The sequence below is a fragment of the Chiloscyllium plagiosum genome, unplaced genomic scaffold (assembly GCF_037043375.1).
Source record: "Chiloscyllium plagiosum isolate Xiang-an unplaced genomic scaffold, Cpla_swu_hap1 HiC_scaffold_8, whole genome shotgun sequence".
NCBI lineage: Eukaryota > Metazoa > Chordata > Chondrichthyes > Orectolobiformes > Hemiscylliidae > Chiloscyllium > Chiloscyllium plagiosum.
The window spans coordinates 25258789-25275090 of record NW_028270146.1 but is presented as its reverse complement, the minus strand read 5'-3'; the positions used below and the strand labels follow the sequence as shown (position 1 = coordinate 25275090).

Below are 16302 nucleotides of genomic sequence, written 5' to 3'. Positions count from 1 at the left end.
AAATTAATCCCATCTGTCTACTCCCTGCCTGTCTTTGTCAAAATGTTTCTTAGATGTTGCTATCGTATCTGTTTCTTCCACCTCCCCTGGCAGTGCGTTCCAGGTACCTATCACCCTCTGTTTAAAAAACGTGCCTAGGACATCTCCTTTGAACTTTTCCCTACTCATCTTAATCCTATTACAGAACAGAAACTAGCCCTTCGGCCTCCAAGCCTGTGCCAATCCAGATCTTCTATCTAAACCTGCCACCTATGTTCTAACGGTCTGTATCCCTCTGCTCCCTGCCCATTCATGTATCTGTCTCAATACATCTTAAATGTCGCTATCATTCCCGCCCCTACCACCTCTGCTGGCAATGCGTTCCAGGCAGCCACCATCCTTCTTTATCCATCTAGCTAGTACACCTTGGACCCCATGCAACTTCACTTTCTCCATCAGCCTACCATGGGGAACCTTATGAAATGCCTTACTGAAGTCCGTGGATATGACATCTACAAGGAGGGAGGAAGTGTTGGGTATTCTAAAAGGCATTAAGGTGGACAAGTCCCCAGGTCCGGATAGGATCGATCCCAGGTTGCTGAGGGAAGCGAGAGTAAAAAACCTTCCATGCATATCTCCCCTAAATCTTTCCCCTCTCACTTTGAACTCATGACCCCCCTAGTAATTGAGTCCCCCACTCTGGGAAAAAAGTTTCTTGCTATCCACCCTGTCTATACCTCTCATGATTTTGTAGACCTCAATCAGGTCCCCAATCAACCTCTTTCTAATGAAAATAATCATAATGTACTCAACCTCTCTTCATAGCTAGCACCATCCATACCAGGCAATATCCTGGTAAACCTCCTCTGCACCCTCTCCAAAGCATCCACACCCTTTTAGTAATGTGACGACCAGAACTGTATGCAGTATTCCAAATGTGGCCAAACCAAAATCTTATACAACTGTAACATGACTTACCAACTCTTGTACTCAATACCCCGTCCGATGAAAGAAAGCATGCTGTATGGCTTCTTGACCACTTTATTAACCTGCGTAGCCACCTTTAGGGAACAATGGACCTGGACACCCAGATCTCTCTGTACATCAATTTTCCCCAGGACTTTTCCATTTACTCTATAGTTCGCTCTTGAATTGGACCTTCCAAAACGCCTCACCTTGCATTTGTTTGGATTGAACTCCATCTACCAGTTCTCTGCCCATCTCTCCAATCTAACTATACACTGCTGTATTCTCTGACAGTCCCCTTCATTATCTGCTACTCCACCAATTATAGTGTCATCTGAAACTTGCTAATCAGACCACCTATACCTTCCTCCAAATCATTTATGTATATCACAAACAACAGAATACCACTGGTCACAGTTCTCCATTTTGAGAAACTCCCTTCCACTACTACTCTCACTCTCCTGTTACCTAGCCAGTTCGTGACCCATCCAGCGAGTTCACCCTGGACCCCATGCAACTTCGTTTTCTCCATCAACTTACCACGGGGAACCTTATCAAATGAGGAGAAAGTGAGGTCTGCAGATGTTGGAGATCAGAGCTGAAAATGTGTTGCTGGAAAAGCGCAGCAGGTCAGGCAGCATCCAGGGAACAGGAGAATCGACGTTTCGGGCATAAGCCCTTCTTTCCTGAAGAAGGGCTTATGCCCGAAACGTCGATTCTCCTGTTCCCTGGATGCTGCCTGACCTGCTGCGCTTTTCCAGCAACACATTTTCAGCTCAACCTTATCAAATGCCTTACTGAAGTCCATGTATATGACATCTACAACCGTCCCCTCATCAATCATCTTTGTCACTTCCTCAAAGAATTCTATTAAGTTGGTAAGACATGACCTTTCCTGCAGAAAGCCATGTTGCCTATCACTGATAAGCCCATTTTCTTTCAGATGGGGATTGATCCTATCCCTCAGTATCTTCTCCATTAGCATCCCGACAACTGACATTAGGTGCAGCAGTCTATAATTGCCTGGATTATGCCTGCTACCCTCCCACATATTAAATGTGGATTTATCTTCAAACAGCTGCTCCCAATCCATACTCCCCAGCTCGTGTTGAATTTTGGTATAGTTGGCCTTCCCCAAGTTTAGCACTCTTCCTTTAGAACCACTCTCGTCTTTGTCCATGAGTGTTCATTCCTCAACACCAGGTTCAGTATGGCCCTTTCCCGAGTTGGACTATTTACATACTGCTCTAGAAAGCCCTCCTGGATGCTCCTTACAAATTCTGCTCCATCTACACCTCCAACACTAAGTGAATCCGAGTCAATGCTGGGAAAATAAAAATCCCCTATCACCACCACCCTGTTGCTCCTACATCTTTCCAGTATCCATTTACATACTTGTACCTCTATCCTACTCTCACTGTTGGGAGGCCTGTAGTACAGCCCCAACATTGTTACTGCACCCTTCCTATTTCTGAGCTCTGCCCGTATTGCCTCACTGCTCGAGTCATCCATAGTGCCCTCCTTCAGCACAGCTGTGATATCTTCTCTGACCAGTAATGCAACTCTTCCACCCCTTTTACCTCCCTCTCTATCCCGCCTGAAGCATCGACATCCTGGGATATTTGGTTGCCAATCATGCCCTTCTCTCAACCAAGTCTAATTATTAGCAATAACATTGTATCGCCAGGTACTAATCCAAGCCCTAAGTTCATCTTTTACAATATATGTTAATGATATAGAAGATGGTATTAGCAATAACATTAGCAAATTTGCTGATGATACTAAGCTGGGTGGTAGGGTGAAATGTGAGGAGGATGTTAGGAGATTACAGGGTGATCTGGACAGGTTAGTTGAGTGGTCAGATGCATGGCAGATGCAGTTTAATGTGGATAAATGTATGGTTATCCACTTTGGTGGCAAGAACAGGGAGGCAGATTACTACCTAAATGGAATCAATTTAGGTAAAGGGGCAGTACAAAGAGATCTGGGTGTTCTTGTACACCAGTCAATGAAGGTAAGCATGCAGGTACAGCAGGTAGTGAAGAAGGCTAATAGCATGCTGGCCTTCATAACAAGAGGGATTGAGTGTAGAAGCAAGAGGTTCTTCTGCAGCTGTTCAGGGCCCTGGTGAGACCACACCTGGAGTACTGTGTGCAGTTCTGGTCTCCAAATGTGAGGAAAGACATTCTGGCTATTGAGGGAGTACAGCGTAGGTTCACGAGGTCAATTCCTGGAATGATGGGACTACCTTATGCTGAAAGACTGGAGCGACTGGGCTTGTATACCCTTGAGTTTAGAAGACTGAGAGGGGATCTGATTGAGACATATAAGATTATTAAAGGATTGGACACTGGAGGACACAGCTTAAAAATACGGGATAGACCATTTAGGACAGAGATGAGGAGAAACTTCTTCACTCAGAGAATGGTGGCTGTGTGGAATGCTCTGCTCCAGAGGGCAGTGGAGGCCCAGTCTCTGGATTCATTTAAGAAAGAGTTGGATAGAGCTCTCAAGCATAGTGGAATCAAGGGTTATGGAGATAAGGCAGGAACAGGATACTGATTAAGGATGATCAGCCATGATCATATTGAATGGTGGTGCAGGCTTAAAGGGCAGAATAGCCTACTCCTGCACCTACTATCTATTATCTGCCTTACCTACACTTCATGCATTAAAACAAATGCACCTCAGACCATCAGCCCCTTTGCGTTCATCATTTGTTCCCTGCCTACTCTTCCGCTTAGTCACCCTGACTTCATTATTTAGTTCCTTACAGGCTTTAGTTGCTACCTTCTTACTATCCACTAATCTCCTCATTTGGTTCCCATCCCACTGCCACATTAGTTTAAACCCTCCCCAACAGCATTAGCAAAAGCATCCCCAAGGACATTGGTTCAAGATTGGCCCAGGTGTAGACCATCCAATTTATAGTACTCCCACCTCCCCCAGAACCAATTCCAATGTCCCAAAAATCCCTCCTGCACCATCTCTCAAGTCATGCATTCATCCTGCCTATTCTTTCATTCCTACTCTAACTAGCACATAGCACTGGTAGCAATCCTGAGATTACTACCTCTGAGGTCCTACTTTTTAACTTGGCTCCTAACTCCCTAAATTCTGCTTGTAGGACCTAATCCTGTTTTTTTTTACCTCAATCGTTGGTGCCTATATGCACCATGACAACTGGCTGTTCACCTTCCCCCTTCAGAATGTTCTGCAGCCAATTTGAGACATCTCTGACCCGTGCATCTGGAAGGCAACACATCATTCGAGAGTCTCGTTTTCAACCACAGAACTGCCTATCTACTCTCCTTACAATTGAATCCCCTATGACTATAGCCCTTCCACCCTTTTTCCTGCCCTTCCATACAGTAGAGCCTGCCACAGTGCCGTTAGCCTGGCTACTGCTGCCTTCCCCTGGTGAGCCAGCTCCCCCAACAGTATCCAAAAGGGTATACCTGTTTTGTAGGGAGATGACCGCAGCGGACACCTGCACTACCTTCCTGCTCTTTCTCTGCCTTCTGGCCACACATTCCCTTTCTCCCTCAGCAATCCTAATCTGCGGTGTGACCAACTCACTAAACGTGCTATCCACAATGCCCTTAGCATCGCCTATGCTCCAAAGTAAGCCCATCTGCAGCTCCAGAGCCGTCATGCGGTTTAACAAGAGCTGCAGCTGTCCCGAGTATTCGACAATTCTACCCAACTATCCACGCTAGCCATGCCTCTCATTGTTTTATATATTTCTGAGGTTGCCCCTCAGCCTCTGACATTCTAGCAAAAATAAATTTGTCCAATCTCTCTTTACAGCTAAGAGATGCGGTTGGGTGGGATTTGAAATCTAGGATCGGAATTTTAAATTCTATGAATCACTGGAATGGGAGCCAATATAAGCTGGTGAATACATGGGACAACACATAAATGGAACTAAGTTCAAGGATATCAACCTCAATACCAGAATCAATGAAAGATAACAGTATCCTTGCGCTGATCATGCCTTTCCTGCACTGACAGCTACTTGATCCCTGGTAAACACTGTCAGTCCCTGATGGACTGGAAAAATAAAAGAGAAAAAGCTCTTCTGACCCAAGGTACACCATCTTTGTGGGATTCAACAGTTCTGAATACAGGAAGGAGAGAATCTGTGTATGTTTTGCTAATTTAAAAACACAGTGCTGTTTTACAGGCACCTAACCATGCTGCTGAAATGAGTGTGAACAAAATACAATTCATATGTTAGGGGACAATAAATTTTGGATATTGAAGCCTGGAAAGAGTTGAGATAAGAGTCATTCATTTTCTTTGCATCGTACAGGCTGAGCTGTTATACTTCATTTTGACGCTGCCTGGAAGTAACCAACAGTGACTTTCAAAAGGGAATTGGATAAATACTCGAAAAGCCAACTTTTACAGGACCATGGGGAATGAGCAAGTCAAGTGGGACAAACTGGATAGCATTTTCGAAGAGCCAAATGTCAATATCCTATATTTTCTCATTCTAGGAGGGACGAGATTATACTGGAATTAGAAATCAAGGATCAGAGGAACTGGTACAAGTGAGGAATTCTGGTGCTGATGATTTAAAAAAAAGGAGTTGGGGGACGCTATGTGCCCCTGACTTAACACACTGGACGGGTCAGAGAGAGGACAGAAAAAGAGATTGCTGGATATCTGTTTAGCTGCTCTCATCGATTGCTTAAATTTCAAATGGAAGCCACTTTTTTTTAACTGGCTTTAATCTAATGCTGTGGCAGAATCAATTATAATGCACAGACAACCAAAAGCTATTTTTCAATAATTAACAAACATGCATGAACTGAATCATGTAGCATTACCTTGATGGGTAAATTAATATAAGCCAGAGACCTCTAATAGTAACAGAGGTCAATTGTTAAGACCACTCAGTCCTTGCCTAATCAGCTGCACTCTCACAACTCAATTTATTGCAGTCACTGATACACAGCAATGGAATGTCATAGTCAGGCTTCAAGCAGAAATAATAAAGATTTGCCTTATGCAACGGTTCCTCTAATTGTTACAACTCAGCTGCCTCCTCAAACCCGAACCACCTGCCCTAACCTATGCCCCGGCCTTTATCAACGACTGCTTTTAACCTCTTGGGTCTTTTCTTGAAATGTGCACTATGGTGCAAATTTTATTATTTGGCAGCTGAACTAAATCTTCCAGCTGCGACCCTATTTTTGTTTGGCTGGCACAGACAGAGTGAGCCAAATGGCCTCTACCTGCACCACCAATTTCTATGATTCTACAATCAGGAAATGAGATTCAAAGCGACATAACAAGCGTGATAGGAATATCCCGCTGCACGTGAAACTGGTCAGAAGCAGTTTCTGGACTAAGGCGGTTATCTGAGCAGACCCCAGTTTTCTCAAGCTTCAGACGCAGCAGCCCTCCAGTTCGATATTAATACTGTCAACCCCAAGTGTATCTTCCCTATACAGAACCTGGAAGGAGGTCCCAGGAGTGGTATTGTATCCATTTAATGTGCAACCGCATCCTTCACCTTGGGTTTTACCTGCTTTTCCTGGCTTTAAACTAATCAATTAATCAGAGACAGCTGTTCAATTATACTTCAAAAAATTTACTGGCGATCTCTACAGCCATTTCCATATGGTTCCTGATGAGGGGAACTTTAATGACCTGCTCACTGCTACACTACTGAATGAAGAATACTACTAATGTTTTTTCATTAAGACTGTCCCAGTACATTGTTTTTAATATGATAGCCTAATTCTTTATCTTTTACTGACAGGAGTTAACACACTTCACCACCACCACGCAGACACCGCCCTCCCCCATCTTAAAGTAGAATGATGGGCAAATGAGACAATTTTCAGAGCACAAATAAATCTCAACTTCCTTTTCCTCCTACACCACTCAGAACCCCCCTCCCCACCCCTTCAATATATATATTTTATAGCCATTAAAACAAAACATAGCACAAAGAACATTCATCTTGTTGACTTGGGAATTCATTTTCTCACGTTGCTGAAATTCAGCATGAGCCATGCGACTAGGCAACTATTTCTGACAGCTTCAGACTGACACAAAGCCAAGAGAAAGAACTAAGTAAAATATACAGTGCCTTTAGAAACACGCAAGGGTTCCCACTTGAAAATACACACATCCACCTAACATATGGTTTTTTCATTAGGAGTGTTTCAGAGGTGAACTTGCAATTTAACTGGGAATTCTCAAAAAGGCACGAGGTTTTGCCATCCCCTCGCTGACCCTCGGAAACACTCTCACGGCTACCCGCCAGCATTTCCACAAAGATGCTTTTAAACGTTTTCAACCAAATTCCCTCAGATCTCTTCAGCACAGTACTGGCAATAGATCTGCACAGATCAGTCATCCCTACAGAGAAACAATGCTGTGTATTGTGACTCCCCATCTCCACCACCACCAATCACTTAAAAAGTGTGCTGCTGGCATCAAGCCACAGGAACTGGAGGAGACCATTTGGCCAATCCAGCTCAACAGGTTTTCGACTGAACTCAACACTCTTCCCATTTTGAAGCTTTTCTCCAGACCCTCTCCATCCTTCTAACTGTCAATAAGTGCATTCAACTGTCTCCGAAAGAACCTGTCTCATTTGTTTCAGAGACTTTTTTCCCCCTTTTAACTTATTCCATATGGCCATTTGCACAAATTCCCTAATCACTCCTAATTTTTAAATGACATCCCTTCGTTTCTGAGCCCTACTTTAAACTAAGGTGAAATAAATCACCAGGGAAGGTAACTGTAGCAAACAGATTTTCTTTAATAGGTTCAACAGGCAACAGATACTTTTCCGGGAGAGGCAAGGGAATAAGATAATGTTTCGATGACGCTGAGCTAAGCAAATGGTCTGCTGGATTTGCGATTTTTTTTTACTGGGTCCTAACATGTTTTATATTTCTATGGTGAACGCACAAAATAGACTACATCAAATGAGGACCTGGTGGAGGCGAGTACAGCTACAACATTTAAAACACATCTGAATGGGTCCCATGAATAGGAAGGGTTTAGATGGATATGGGCCGAATGCTGGTAAATGGGACTAGGTTAATTTAGGATATCTGTTTGACATGAACGAATTGGATCGAAGAGTTTATTTCCATGCTGTAAATCTCTATGACTCTATGACACTAAGTGAGGTAGGTTTTTAAGACTGAAATATTGGTTCTTTCAATCAATATTTGCATTTATAAGAATAAGAAATTCCTGATGTGGTTTATTCTTCTAAATAAAATGCCACATTTTGTTTCAAAGCACTTACCGAGGGGTCACTAGACACCTAGCCAGCAGGATTATTACTATTTTATCGGAATTCTTCCCACCCTTTCTGATTTGATGTTGTTTATGATCTCCTTGGGATCTTGCTTCTTCCTAGATGCACTGGTCAAGTGACCTCTCTTCATTGGTACGCCTCGACAATGAATGGTGACAGCTCAACTGACCTTGCAACACCTTCCAGTGGAAGAGCATATATATTGGAAAAAGGATCACTGTAGGGATGGAACCTCTGGTTATTTCTCTGTCCTCTAAACCAAGGGACTGCGGCCATTTTCATGTCCTATTTGCCTGGTCAGTTGATGCCACAGATTGAGCCTGTGGTGCCACAGGCTTGTACAGTTCAAAGATCAGAACCTTCTCTTTAACCAGAGGAATGTCAGTCACAGGATAGGAATAATTACTCTTGCCGGCTTATAGAAATAAATTACATTTTTGATACTGCTAAAAGCCAAGGTGAAACACTGAAATGATTCAAGCCCAGAACCAACAGCAAATCTATCACATTATATACGGGACATTCTTGATGTACCAATTTGTAAAAATTACCATGAACCTGAGTGTAATTTTACTCTGTTCACATTATTGTTTTAAAATTGACGTCTCATGGTATCACTGGGGTTCTGATCTGGAAGAGTGGGCAAACCATACAGCATAAGAGAGCTGAACCATCACAAATAGAGCAAATCATTAAACCATTAGTAAGAGACCGTCATTAATCCAGAATAGTCATGTTAATTCAGCTAACCTACACTGTTGGGCTCAACACATCCCCAATGACACCATGAGTACCAGAATTACTTTTTGTTTAATTAGTTGAAATGCAATGAAAAGAAAGCTATTCACAGTTAAAGGCAAACTTACTGGCTGATAGATTCAAAAGTTTCAAAAAATTTATTCTGATCACAGGTTGACCATGATCCTCATCCCCCTCCCTTCAGCCTAATTTGAATGAGGCACATAACCGACTGTTAGGCTCTGGATGAATGTAGCACGGCACTGCGAAATCATGATCTCTCTTTCTTACACTATTCATGAATTCATAATACATTTAAAACTTAGCCTAGCTACTCTATAAAGGTAAGGAATAAATAAGGTGGTAATTTGATTTTCTTTACAGATTTATTTTTATTTATTAACTATAATCATTCCAAGCAATGATGCATAGAAGATCAATAACGGACCAAATGCACTCTGTATTCCTTTCACATGTAACCACACTGTCTACAGCAACTGACTTTTGTTACTCTTTGAGAGAGCTTTCACTAGTATATATGTCTCTGTACAAATAAAGCCTGTTGAATAAAATTTCCACCTTTTAAATCCTGATTGCTTACTTTGACATTTCATTATAGTTCTTCTCAAGTAAGGAAAAATATATAGAGATCCATATGGATTAGATCTCCTGAAGGGGGTGCTATTTTGGTTCACTCAGGTCAGCAAGGGAACCCTCCGGCACTGTGAAGTTTTAACTTTGGAATAACATCACCTTTACCACAAGTTAACAAGGATAAGAAAATACAAATAAAACAGAAATAGGCGGGAACTTCCCCCTTTATGTCATGCAGGACAGCCTGCCCAAATCATGTGCAATTAAAAAGCCCAATCAGCTTCAGGGACAAATTGGCAAAGTTGCAGAGTGCCGATGCAAAAAAAGGACAGAAAATCCCTTCTATGTACAAAATAAAACTTGACTTATTCAGTTGCCGTAAACCAGTGACACAGTGATTGTGTTAGAACAAGTTCCTGTAGGGCTGAACCAATCCAACACTCTTTGCAAGTACAGTGAGACTTGATTGGTCAAAGTAAAATCACAAAGCCCTGTCTCTGGAATTTAGACCAGGAATAACTCAATTTTGGTGAGTTTATGAAACAGGCAGGAGAGGAGAATCATTGTAAGGCACACTTACAAAAAAGCTTTGTATTTCGTTAACAATACAAAAGCAAAATACTGCACATACTACTTTTTTTTGTTACCTTACCAGGTAGAGATCTTTTCTTCAATTAGAAAAAATGTTGATATCGCAGCATGTGCTGTGGTTAGCTCGAGGGCACACTCACAAAAAGGCTTTGTATTTCATCAGCTACATAAAAGCAAAATACTGAACATGCTACTTGTTTTGTTACCTCTCTAGGTATAGATGTGTTATTTTTTAAATTAAAAAAAATGTTGATATCTCAGCATGTGCTATGGTTAGCTCAGCGATGCATAGTTATTAGTCGATGAGATTTCATAAAAATCAATCAGAGAATGGCTAATTGAAAACCTCAGATTGTTAACAGTTATGTTTTCCATTAGCTTCTATCGTAGTAAATCTACACAAACCTCCTGCCTAATCCCACGAGCCAATGTACAGACAGTATTTTAATTTTAATGGAGCTATGCAGAGCATACATTTAGCAACTAAGTGGTAATTGACATTACACAGACACAGTCTCATAGCCACATTATATAGGTTAGCGAATACAGAGGGGAGTCATTAATGGGGCAGAGCAAACAAATGATAATGTATGTATGCAGTGCTGAACGATGTGATGTTGAGAGTGTTGGGTCTTGTGGGATTTATAAAACAGGAAAAAATGACAACTGAGCACTAGTAAATTTGTCTCATTTGTCTATTAAATTAAAGGTCAGCCTTCTGACCTGAAACACAATAAAATATTATAACTTCAGAGTGGGCCTATGTTGGTGCTTACTCAGTCTGACTCTTAGCAGACTTGCAATGCTTTGCATCTAGTGCCAGCTTCATTCACTTGGTAATACATTTGCCTCCACATTAAGGAGGTCGAGAGTTGAGATGTCACTGTGAACTCCAGCACCTAACGGAGGCCGAATTTTATACTGAAAAGAACAGCCAGGATATCAGGGGAATGGCCTTTTGAGATGTCAACTCATGCCTCATCCAGAATCACAGTCCTAACTGAAAACATTCTCCTGGTGTTCCTAGTCAACTTCCCTCATTCAGCTAACAGCAGCAAATGAGGAGTCAAAGCAATCATGTGCTTGTCTTCTGATGTGTACAGAACTGGCTGCTGTATTTGGCCAAATAACAACAGTCACTAACAGGCTTTTCTAGCGTAATGGTAACACCCATACCTCTTGGTCAGGTCTAGGTTCAAATCTCACCTCTGTCAAAAGTACGGCTTAAAATGTCAGAACTACAGTTCGTATACTTCAAAAGATCTATACCGTGTGTACAATATTCTGACCATCTGGGAAAGAGGTAAGAACACGCATTTACACAATATCTTTCATTCCCCCATTAAGCTTCTCAAAAGTGAATATTTGCTTAATTTCTGATGAAAGGCATAAATAATAAATCCATTTCTCTCATTTCTCAAGTGCTGCAGAAGTGGGCAGCACGGTGGCACAGTGGTTAGCATTGCTGCCTCACGGCGCCAGAGACCCGGGTTCAATTCCCGCCTCAGGCGACTGACTGTGTGGAATTTGCACATTGTCCCCGTGTCTGCATGGTTTCCTCCGGGTGCTCCGGTTTCCTCCCACAGTCCAAAGATGTGCAGGTCAGGTGAATTGGCCATGCTAAATTGTCCGTAGTGGGGTAAATGTAGGGTTATGGGTGGGTTGCCCTTCGGCGGGTCGGTGTGGACTTGTTGGGCCGAAGGGCCTGTTTCCACACTGTAAAGTAATCTAATCTAATCTAAAAACATCCGAGCATTTATGGTTTCGTTTTCAGACTTCCATCATTTGTAAATTTTTATATCTTACAGAAATAATTCTTCTCTGAAAGCAAACCAAACAGCAATGACAGAACGGCCATTATTCATGACAACAGTGGAATGTCAACTCAAGTAACCCCAATTAAGAAAGAAAGGGATGTGGTGATACAATCAAAACTCTTCAGTGATGGACAAAAGAAAACTTTTCGACTTTTCTTACTTCAAAAGATCTAAGAAATTCTGTACAGTGAACTATGAAATGCTTTACTGGTGATCAATGTCCATTCTGAAAGGACATATCATTTGTCCAATGTCTATATTTAAGCAAGAAAAAACTAGTTGCAGACCACAGCGAGTCCTGTATGATTTCCTCTGGTCTCTCACACAGAGGTTGAAGCCTGTTTATGCAGAATGCAATGTCCGGATGTACAGTCTCTGTGGTTGTTTCTACCAGAACCTTGGCTGCCACTGTATTTTACTGTTAGCAATTCTTTATAAGCTGATTTGAGATGGGTTGGATACGAAGAACTAGATATGGAAATGGGGAGAGATATGATTACAATCATTCTAAAATCACTGCCACGTCCAACATCCACTCTTGGTCAGACTGCCCCCGGAATGAAGTTCCATCCAACTTCTTGACCTGGTCCCTTTGTTGGTCCTAAAATGACTACACCTAAACAATAAACACCAGATTGTGACCACCTCAAGACAGCCTGGGGTTAAAACAATGGAACTCAGTGCACTGCTAACAGGCTGGACAGGCACTTATGGAATCCTAAACAAAATCCATTTGTGGGATATGGGCACTGGTGGCAAGGCTTTGTTTTTCTGGGAAGGTGGTGGTGGGCCTTCCTTGAATGGCTAGCACTAGTTTGAAAAAACAGATAATCCATTTTGGAGGGCAGTTTCGAGTTAACCACTTTGGTGCGAGTCTGAAGTCACCCAGAGGCAATACTGATTACAGGCAACAGGTTGCCTTCCCTAAAGACATTTGTGAACAAATTTTATTTTTAGTGCCATCGGACAGCCTTATGTTTGCTATTGCTTTTCAAAACTGAACTCAAGTTCTGAATGCATGTTCTCTGCAATATTAGAACATGCCTCTGCATTACTAGTTCTAACCAATAAAATAACCATCATATTACCATACACCAAGTAATATGACACAAGAAGTTTCAACCAACTGATAATTGAGACAGGTGTCTGTGAATTTTCAGACAGTTGGCAACAACCATTAAACACATTGCTTGGTGTCAATTTACCAATAAGCCCCACTTGGGCCGATTTACTCCACAAAGATTTTAAAACACTGAAGAAGTACAACAGCATCCAAGTTGCCGACCAGATACAGTCATGACCCGGAGACAGGGGGAGTTAGCAAAAGTTGGACCATGTATCCTTAGATTGGTATCCCTTTGTGGTTGCTACTTGGTTCCACCCACGGAGAAAACAAGAAAAAGACAGAGAGAGAGAAATAGAGTGTGAGTGAGTATGTGCCTGTCAATGAGTCCGTAAGTGTGCTGGGAAAAGCAATTCAGCAACATATAACTGGCCAGTTATATTTTCAGTGCCCAGTGCAGCTGTTTCCTTGCATACACAAATTAAAATAAGCCAGTTTGAAGGTCTTGCATATGACTTCAAACCAACCGTAAAGGCTGAATTGTGCACATTAAACTGGAGAAGCCTAATGATGCGTTCTAAAGTGCAATGGTACAAATAATGGATGCAAAACCCTGCTGTATTCACAGGGGATAGGGCCAGATGAGGAAAGGGTTAACATACTGCAAAGTGCAAAAATACTGCACATGCTGGAAATCTGAAACTAACTGGAGATAAACAGATCTGGCAGCATTTGTAAAAAGAGGAACAGAGTTGACGCTTCAAATCCAATATGGCTCTTCTTCAGAAGGGTTAACACTACAGGAGCGAGTGATGTGGAGAAATGGCAAAATCGGTTAGGATAATTCAATACTTCTAATGGGACGTTTTTTTCAATCTGACTGATGAATTCTGGCCCCTGTAAGATAAGAGGTTTCATAGCACAGGGAACACAGCAGTAGCCAAAAACGTGAATAAATGGCCTTTCCTTCCTTTGCCCATTGCCCACATGATTAAAATCAACCAAGATGTGCCTCCCTCTGCCTGGGAATGGGTGGAAGTGGCTTCTTATTTGCCTTATTTGCCTTGAGTTTGGATTAGCCATGATACAGTTCACCTTAGCCAGGGTCAAAACAAAAATGGTGACTCATGGTCTCAGGACACACAGGCCAAGGCGGTGCGAGAAATTTGACCATTTTTGCTTCATCCAGCCACTTTCACAACATCCAGTATCTGCAAAGTCGGGTGACCATGGGAAACAGGCATCAATGTGATTACTCCATGGGAGGATAGTTGACAGACACTTGCTACTTGAGGGATGCAATACATCCTAGTACGAGGAGAGATGGACACAGACTGAGCATAACCTTCACAAACCAAAAAAGAGAAAATGCTGGAAAATCTCAGCAAGTCTGGCAGCATTTGTAAGGAGAGAAAAGAGCTGACATTTCGAGTCTAACTGACCCTTTGATAAAGGGTCAATTAGACTCGAAACATCAGCTCTTTTCTCTCCTTACAGATGCTGCCAGAGTTGCTGAGATTTTCCAGCATTTTCTCTTTTTTGGTTTCAGATTCCAGCATCCGCAGTAAGTTGATTTTATCCATAATCTTCACAATACTTTTAAATCAGAAGTTTGGCGAAGTGTATTAAGGTGCCAAATAAAATATATTGTGCCTCTCGGGACAAGTTTTAAAGGAGTCAACAGACTGTTTACTTGCATTCCAGAAAAGCCTCCTTTCATTCCATTTAAAACAACTGGCAAAGTGAGTATCATTCCTCGACTGGTAATGTTTTCCCTACCTCCATCTCCAAATTAAACATAGCAACAACAAAAAAATGAGAGGGAACAATCTTCCTCACTAAAATCCCGGACAGAGAGGACAGATACCCATGAGATAGTTCAGGGTATTAGTCTTCTCCCTCAATAGCAGGCAAGAGCTCACCATGTAAACCCACCCTCTCAAGTCAGAAAGACGCTTGCAGACTTGTCACGCAGTACAAAAGTCATCAGTAACTAAATGCTCTTAGCTGCACCGCAATTAAGCAAAATCAATATGACGTGCCAGAAATGGTATTTTACTCTCAATAAGGTTTTCGGCTGAGTTTATTCAGAATATTTTAGCCGCCCCCAGGGGGATTTTGCTCAGTCACAGATGGCAAATAAAGTCCTCAGCCTTAGGCTACATAGTATTATGTTAATTCCAATGTCAGATGTACTTTTATATACAGCTCTATTTAATCACCCCATTATTCTGCATTTCCATATGAAAAAAAAAACCCACAGCAGCTCCTGCTTGGTCCTCACCACAATAGCTGCCTTACCCTTCAGCTTAGAGAACTGAATTCACACTGGTCACTAATATCTCTCCTCAGAAAGGACAAAAAAAAAGACGTAATCATAATCAAAAATGCAGCTGCTGTGCTTGCAAAGGCCTGGACAAGTTACAGAGGTTGGTTTAAATAGCCGGAAGCTAGAAAACGTCAACCAATTAGCTAAAGCTGCCAGCCACGAGATGGTTTTGCTGTTCAAATTTGCAGCAGACAGAAGATATTGCAGAAATGGTCGATCAGAATAGTTCAGTTCTTAAAATCTGGCATTTGCCAACCTTTTGTCACTGTTTTTAAAATAATCCTCATTGAAATAAGAGCTCCGTTCCATGGGATCTGGTGCCTAAAACAGACCCAAACTGGACAGAGAGAGAGAGAGAGAGAGATGAAGAGCTACGTTCATGGCAAAAGCCTGGTGCGTTACAAAGGTGAAAACTGATTGATGAACGATCCCTAACATGAGTTAACCGATCTGCTCAAGCAGCAGAGAAGGAGACATGAAACCGAAATCCTGTCTGCCGTCTCAAATGAGCATAAAACGTCCCATGGCACTATTTCTAAGAGGAGCACTGGAGTCCTGGGCTGATAATTATTTTTCAACAAATATGACCAAAATGAAAAGTATTCACACACATAACTCTGCTTTGTGAGGGGTTCTGCTGTGTACAAATTGGCTGTCACATTTCCAATTTACAACAGTCACAGCACTGTTTCAGAAACTTTCTTCACTGGCTTTTTGTGGGATGAGCTGAGGTTGTGAAAGGTACTATACAAGTTTTAGTTCTTGCCTTTTGTAAAGTAAATACCAGTGAGAAGAGAAAGGTTGAAAATGGGCCACGGTTGCAACTCCTGGTCACTGCTCTGAGAGTTATGTTGTAAAAAGGCCAGCTGCAACTATTTGGTGAGGATATGGTTGCCCTCAACAAGTAACTCTCACTCTATGTAATCACACT

At 42.0% G+C, this 16302-nt stretch overlaps 1 protein-coding gene across 9 annotated transcripts in view; it reads right to left on the bottom strand.

The window, feature by feature from the left end:
* Positions 1-16302, bottom strand: part of bcl11ba (BCL11 transcription factor B a) — a 168248-nt gene that overhangs the window by 8786 nt on the left and 143160 nt on the right. The gene's annotated exons all lie outside the window — the stretch shown is intronic.